Below are 7500 nucleotides of genomic sequence, written 5' to 3' on the forward strand. Positions count from 1 at the left end.
GGCGGATGAACGGCGGACTTTTCTCGCAGTCGTAAGTTGCAATCCACCCCTATATCTTGCGTCTCATGAAGAGTTATATCAAGTATGCCAAATTCCCGCTGTCCCTATACATGCAGTAAGTTCGTCGTGGGCGCTGGCCGGCAGGCCGCGAGACCTGACGCCCGGCGGCAAAGAGTGCTCCTCTGAGGATATAGATGTTCCGTTCCGCCGCATAATGGTGACGGTGACCGCTGCCTGCGGTGGCAACGCTGGGCAGAGTCGATACTCGCTGTGTGGTTGAAGGTAAACATTATGCGGTACATCAGTACTTTCCTAATAGTTCGGTCGTCTCACGGCACTGCTTAGTAAATGATGCAAGGCCACATATAGATGATTTATGCGAATGTCCCTATACGTGCTGTAAGACTGGGCACACAACGTGAATCGCACGTCAGCCAGACACTCGAACATGCACCACTCTCGGCCTGCAACGGAGACACACAATACGTAAACATCTGGAATGCGACAATGTCGAGTGCATCCTCTCTGCGACATTGCACCGTCGACACTATGATAACCAGAGCAGTAGGTCCACCTATAAAAGCACAATACCCCACTCCTCCGACAACTACCATTGCTCAGATAAACCAACACACATCCTACACAGAGGGGCACCAAATATCACCCCCCGCCCTCGTGTTATACCACATGAAAAATTGCAGAAGTGAGAGACACAGACCCGCCAGCCTCTTGCTACAAGCATCGAACCGACGTGACGTATCTGACGGTGACTCAGGCATCCGCGTACTGCCACCACTATCCACCCCCCCCCCTCTCTCTGCCCCCTTCCCACACAATACCAAATGTAACCAACTTTATCGCTTAACCTAACTGTGGCTGTACCACATTATCGCTTAACCTAACTGTGGCTGTACCACATTATCGCTTAACCTAACTGTGGCTGTACCACATTATCGCTTAACCTAACTGTGGCTGTACCACATTATCGCTTAACCTAACTGTGGCTGTACCACATTATCGCTTAACCTAACTGTGGCTGTACCACATTATCGCTTAACCTAACTGTGGCTGTACCACATTATCGCTTAACCTAACTCTGGTTGTACCACATTATCCCTTAACCTAACTCAAGTTGTCCCTTAACCTAACTCAAGTTGTCCCTTAACCTAACTCAAGTTGTCCCTTAACCTAACTCAAGTTGTCCCTTAACCTAACTCAAGTTGTCCCTTAACCTAACTCAAGTTGTCCCTTAACCTAACTCAAGTTGTCCCTTAACCTAACTCAAGTTGTCCCTTAACCTAACTCAAGTTGTCCCTTAACCTAACTCAAGTTGTCCCTTAACCTAACTCAAGTTGTCCCTTAACCTAACTCAAGTTGTCCCTTAACCTAACTCAAGTTGTCCCTTAACCTAACTCAAGTTGTCCCTTAACCTAACTCAAGTTGTCCCTTAACCTAACTCAAGTTGTCCCTTAACCTAACTCAAGTTGTCCCTTAACCTAACTCAAGTTGTCCCTTAACCTAACTCAAGTTGTCCCTTAACCTAACTCAAGTTGACCCTTAACCTAACTCAAGTTGTCCCTTAACCTAACTCAAGTTGTCCCTTAACCTAACTCAAGTTGTCCCTTAACCTAACTCAAGTTGTCCCTTAACCTAACTCAAGTTGTCCCTTAACCTAACTCAAGTTGTCCCTTAACCTAACTCAAGTTGTCCCTTAACCTAACTCAAGTTGTCCCTTAACCTAACTCAAGTTGTCCCTTAACCTAACCCACGTTGTCCCTTAACCTAACCCACGTTGTCCCTTAACCTAACCCACGTTGTCCCTTAACCTAACCCACGTTGTCCCTTAACCTAACCCACGTTGTCCCTTAACCTAACCCACGTTGTCCCTTAACCTAACCCACGTTGTCCCTTAACCTAACCCACGTTGTCCCTTAACCTAACCCACGTTGTCCCTTAACCTAACCCACGTTGTCCCTTAACCTAACCCACGTTGTCCCTTTGCCTAACATAGTTCACTGCTCGGAATCTCTGGTGTCGTTGTTATCCTCATGTAGATGTCTTGCGAGTGTTGCTTACTTTCCACATATTCCCGCTATCCACTGTCAATTGTACTGCAATAGGACTATATCGCCGCCCCCCCCCCTCTGTCCCCCTCTTTGTGTCTCTGTCCTCTCAAGCTGGTCGGTCTGGCGTTTGAGTGTTAAATGAGCCTCGCAGCTGTTCAGTTGCATTCAGATGTCGACGCCCTCAGTGTACGTCGTGGTATGGTCTGTGTCCATTGTCCGCTGATGTCGTACGCGTAACCCACACGCTGTACCGATCATCGGTCGTTACGTACAGAGTGAAGTAGTGTGATACGTGTGACCGTACGCTGGCTGTGCCCAACGGTGTCGAATCTCAATTTCCATATGTTGTGCTCGATGCTACTTGTCTCGTCTCCCAATAACAGCTAGGTTGCACTGTGGTACGCCGTAGAGGCGTGTGGGAGGAACGTACGAACGCATTGTATGTCACCCTGGGTCGCTGGGGGTGGTGGTGCGGTGAGTCAGGTCAGGTCAGGTCAGGTCAGGTCAGGTCAGCGTGAGCCGTCTGATGTAGTGACGCGTGTATTCCGACTTTGTCGTATTGCCTCACACAAAGTGCTACCGTGGTGGACCGTGTTCCATATCTGGGACATGCCGCAGATGCCGGTTGACAGTGGATCGCGGAAGGGACATCGCATACGTGCGCGGGCCACCTTCCACGTGTTCTCTTCTGCACATGTCGCAGTGTGTATGTGGTCTGATGTAGCGTGTCGTGACACATGACATCCTGGCATGCAAGAATTGTTGAATTCGCAAATGTAGGTGGACATCTACGTTTACTGCCCAAGATACGCAAATGAACTGGAAATCCGTTGTTGAGCGGTTGTTCACGCTGGAGGTGAATCTGTGATGGCGACGATCGGTACAGCTATTAACCGGTTGTTTCAGCGGTACCCGCCACATCCACACACGTGACTAGGTCCATGTGGGTATGAAGCGATACGCGGCGGTGGCTTGGTGGGACTGTTCCCGGCCGGTGAAGGGGGGCCGCCCGGCGTGTTGGCCGCGCGCTGCGTGGGCGCACGCGCAACAGGCGGCTGGTGGGGGGCGCCGAGTGGCAGGAGCGCCAGCCGACGGGCCCGGCAGGCGGTGCAGCTACGCTGCGGCGCACCCTGCACGCGGCGCCTGGCGGCCAAAGTTGGTTCAGCCGAGCCCGGTGCGAAGCGCGGTGGACATCTGCAGTGTGCTGGTCTGATTGAGGACTGTGTGCGTTGAGGATGCGCCGCCGCCTGGCACTCGGCGCCGCGACGCCGTCTGCTGCTCGGTCGCCCCAGCGGTTCTCGCAGGTGGTTTGTATCGCAGTTGTGCGGACGTGTTGGCGCGTGCGCTGTGCTGGGAGAGTTCGCTTCTGCACCCAAGTGGGGCTTTGCCCTTGTGTGGCGCTGGCGTTGGAGCTGCCGGTCACCATAGGTGGCGCGTGTTGTCTCCCGCCGGCAATGCCACGACAGCACGCTCCCGGGCCTCTGTCGGCAGCGGCAAGCTCAGTTGGGAGCAAGGGTGTTCGCACTAAAACCGTCTACTCGCCTAACTCCGGGCGATTGCGCCTCTCTCGAAACCGACCAAGTACCTAGGACGGCGCTGCGCGCCGCCGGGACCTGAGAGGGTTTCGAGGTGTATCGTGCAGGGGAGCTCGGCCTCCTCCTGTTTGCAGAATAATTGAGCGGACGCTTGCGTGTTCGCGCGGGCCCCCGGGACACACTCCCGGGCGGCCGGCTGCTCAGCTCTAGTTGACGCAGCTCCCTGGTTGATCCTGCCAGTAGTCATATGCTTGTCTCAAAGATTAAGCCATGCATGTCTCAGTACAAGCCGCATTAAGGTGAAACCGCGAATGGCTCATTAAATCAGTTATGGTTCCTTAGATCGTACCCACGTTACTTGGATAACTGTGGTAATTCTAGAGCTAATACATGCAAACAGAGTCCCGACCAGAGATGGAAGGGACGCTGTTATTAGATCAAAACCAATCGGATTGGCTTGTCTGGTCCGTTTGCCTTGGTGACTCTGAATAACTTTGGGCTGATCGCACGGTCCTCGTACCGGCGACGCATCTTTCAAATGTCTGCCTTATCAACTGTCGATGGTAGGTTCTGCGCCTACCATGGTTGTAACGGGTAACGGGGAATCAGGGTTCGATTCCGGAGAGGGAGCCTGAGAAACGGCTACCACATCCAAGGAAGGCAGCAGGCGCGCAAATTACCCACTCCCGGCACGGGGAGGTAGTGACGAAAAATAACGATACGGGACTCATCCGAGGCCCCGTAATCGGAATGAGTACACTTTAAATCCTTTAACGAGTATCTATTGGAGGGCAAGTCTGGTGCCAGCAGCCGCGGTAATTCCAGCTCCAATAGCGTATATTAAAGTTGTTGCGGTTAAAAAGCTCGTAGTTGGATTTGTGTCCCACGCTGTTGGTTCACCGCCTGTCGGTGTTTAACTGGCATGTATCGTGGGACGTCCTGCCGGTGGGGCGAGCCGAAGGGGTGCTTTCGCGTCCCGAGGCGGACCCCGTTTAAATCCTACCAGGGTGCTCTTTGTTGAGTGTCTCGGTGGGCCGGCACGTTTACTTTGAACAAATTAGAGTGCTTAAAGCAGGCAAGCCCGCCTGAATACTGTGTGCATGGAATAATGGAATAGGACCTCGGTTCTATTTTGTTGGTTTTCGGAACCCGAGGTAATGATTAATAGGGACAGGCGGGGGCATTCGTATTGCGACGTTAGAGGTGAAATTCTTGGATCGTCGCAAGACGAACAGAAGCGAAAGCATTTGCCAAGTATGTTTTCATTAATCAAGAACGAAAGTTAGAGGTTCGAAGGCGATCAGATACCGCCCTAGTTCTAACCATAAACGATGCCAGCCAGCGATCCGCCGCAGTTCCTCCGATGACTCGGCGGGCAGCCTCCGGGAAACCAAAGCTTTTGGGTTCCGGGGGAAGTATGGTTGCAAAGCTGAAACTTAAAGGAATTGACGGAAGGGCACCACCAGGAGTGGAGCCTGCGGCTTAATTTGACTCAACACGGGAAACCTCACCAGGCCCGGACACCGGAAGGATTGACAGATTGATAGCTCTTTCTTGATTCGGTGGGTGGTGGTGCATGGCCGTTCTTAGTTGGTGGAGCGATTTGTCTGGTTAATTCCGATAACGAACGAGACTCTAGCCTGCTAACTAGTCGCGTGACATCCTTCGTGCTGTCAGCGATTACTTTTCTTCTTAGAGGGACAGGCGGCTTCTAGCCGCACGAGATTGAGCAATAACAGGTCTGTGATGCCCTTAGATGTTCTGGGCCGCACGCGCGCTACACTGAAGGAATCAGCGTGTCTTCCTAGGCCGAAAGGTCGGGGTAACCCGCTGAACCTCCTTCGTGCTAGGGATTGGGGCTTGCAATTGTTCCCCATGAACGAGGAATTCCCAGTAAGCGCGAGTCATAAGCTCGCGTTGATTACGTCCCTGCCCTTTGTACACACCGCCCGTCGCTACTACCGATTGAATGATTTAGTGAGGTCTTCGGACTGGTACGCGGCATCGACTCTGTCGTTGCCGATGCTACCGGAAAGATGACCAAACTTGATCATTTAGAGGAAGTAAAAGTCGTAACAAGGTTTCCGTAGGTGAACCTGCGGAAGGATCATTACCGACTAGACTGCATGTCTTTCGATGTGCGTGTCGTGTCGCGCAACACGCTACCTGTACGGCAGTGGCCGTGCGCCGCGTGCGGAACCACGCGTGCCTCTCAAAACTAGCGGAAGTGTTGTTGTTGTGTGGTACGAGCGCTGAAGCTCTGGAGCGGCTGGCCTGCGGTACCTGGCGCCTGGCGCCGGTTTTGAATGACGTTCGCCCGAGTGCCTGTCCGCTCCGGTGTGGAGCCGTACGACGCCCATCGGCTGTGAGGCCGTTGGACACAAAAAAATAGTGGAACAGGGGCCGTCAGACGCCTCAGTCCCGCAAATGCTACTGTCTTGAAAGAGACAGTGGGAGACTGAAAAGGAAAAGATCACCCAGGACGGTGGATCACTCGGCTCGTGGGTCGATGAAGAACGCAGCAAATTGCGCGTCGACATGTGAACTGCAGGACACATGAACATCGACGTTTCGAACGCACATTGCGGTCCATGGATTCCGTTCCCGGGCCACGTCTGGCTGAGGGTCGGCTACGTATACTGAAGCGCGCGGCGTTTGTCCCGCTTCGGAGACGTGGGAGTGTCGTGGTCGCCTGTGTGGCCGGCCGCGTCTCCTTAAACGTGCGATGCGCGCCCGTCGCCTGGCGGTTCGCATACCGGTACTTTCTCGGTAGCGTGCACAGCCGGCTGGCGGTGTGGCGTGCGACACCTCGTACAACGACCTCAGAGCAGGCGAGACTACCCGCTGAATTTAAGCATATTACTAAGCGGAGGAAAAGAAACTAACAAGGATTCCCCCAGTAGCGGCGAGCGAACAGGGAAGAGTCCAGCACCGAACCCCGCAGGCTGCCGCCTGTCGTGGCATGTGGTGTTTGGGAGGGTCCACTACCCCGACGCCTCGCGCCGAGCCCAAGTCCAACTTGAATGAGGCCACGGCCCGTAGAGGGTGCCAGGCCCGTAGCGGCCGGTGCGAGCGTCGGCGGGACCTCTCCTTCGAGTCGGGTTGCTTGAGAGTGCAGCTCCAAGTGGGTGGTAAACTCCATCTGAGACTAAATATGACCACGAGACCGATAGCGAACAAGTACCGTGAGGGAAAGTTGAAAAGAACTTTGAAGAGAGAGTTCAAAAGTACGTGAAACCGTTCTGGGGTAAACGTGAGAAGTCCGAAAGGTCGAACGGGTGAGATTCACGCCCATCCGGCCACTGGCCCCCGCCCTCGGCAGATGGGGCCGGCCGCCCGCGCGGAGCAATCCGCGGCGGGGTCGTGTCCGGTTGCCTTTCCACTCGCCGCGGGGTGGGGCCGTTCCGGTGTGCGGTGGGCCGCACTTCTCCCCTAGTAGGACGTCGCGACCCGCTGGGTGCCGGCCTACGGCCCGGGTGCGCAGCCTGTCCTTCCGCGGGCCTCGGTTCGCGTCTGTTGGGCAGAGCCCCGGTGTCCTGGCTGGCTGCTCGGCGGTATATCTGGAGGAGTCGATTCGCCCCTTTGGGCGCTCGGGCTCCCGGCAAGCGCGCGCGGTTCTTCCCGGATGACGGACCTACCTGGCCCGGCCCCGGACCCGCGCCGCTGTTGGCTCGGGATGCTCTCGGGCGGAATAATCGCTCCCGTCAGCGGCGCTTCAGCTTTGGACAATTTCACGACCCGTCTTGAAACACGGACCAAGGAGTCTAACATGTGCGCGAGTCATTGGGCTGTACGAAACCTAAAGGCGTAATGAAAGTGAAGGTCTCGCCTTGCGCGGGCCGAGGGAGGATGGGGCTTCCCCGCCCTTCACGGGGCGGCGGCCTCCGCACTCCCGGGGC

General features: G+C 54.9%; 3 non-coding genes across 3 annotated transcripts in view; all 3 read left to right on the forward strand.

The window, feature by feature from the left end:
* The first annotated feature begins 3821 nt into the window (after positions 1-3821).
* Positions 3822-5714, forward strand: LOC126317872 (small subunit ribosomal RNA). The gene has a single exon (XR_007556982.1). It is a non-coding gene; the product is annotated as a small subunit ribosomal RNA (ribosomal RNA).
* Positions 5715-6075: 361 nt separating this feature from the next.
* On the forward strand, positions 6076-6230 carry LOC126317985 (5.8S ribosomal RNA). Its single transcript, XR_007557077.1, has one exon. It is a non-coding gene; the product is annotated as a 5.8S ribosomal RNA (ribosomal RNA).
* A 188-nt stretch (positions 6231-6418) lies between these two features.
* Positions 6419-7500, forward strand: part of LOC126317929 (large subunit ribosomal RNA) — a 4222-nt gene continuing 3140 nt past the window's right edge. The window contains exon 1 of the ribosomal RNA XR_007557034.1: positions 6419-7500. This exon is cut by the window's right edge and continues 3140 nt beyond it. This is a non-coding gene — a ribosomal RNA (large subunit ribosomal RNA).

The sequence above is a fragment of the Schistocerca gregaria genome, unplaced genomic scaffold (assembly GCF_023897955.1).
Source record: "Schistocerca gregaria isolate iqSchGreg1 unplaced genomic scaffold, iqSchGreg1.2 ptg000649l, whole genome shotgun sequence".
NCBI lineage: Eukaryota > Metazoa > Arthropoda > Insecta > Orthoptera > Acrididae > Schistocerca > Schistocerca gregaria.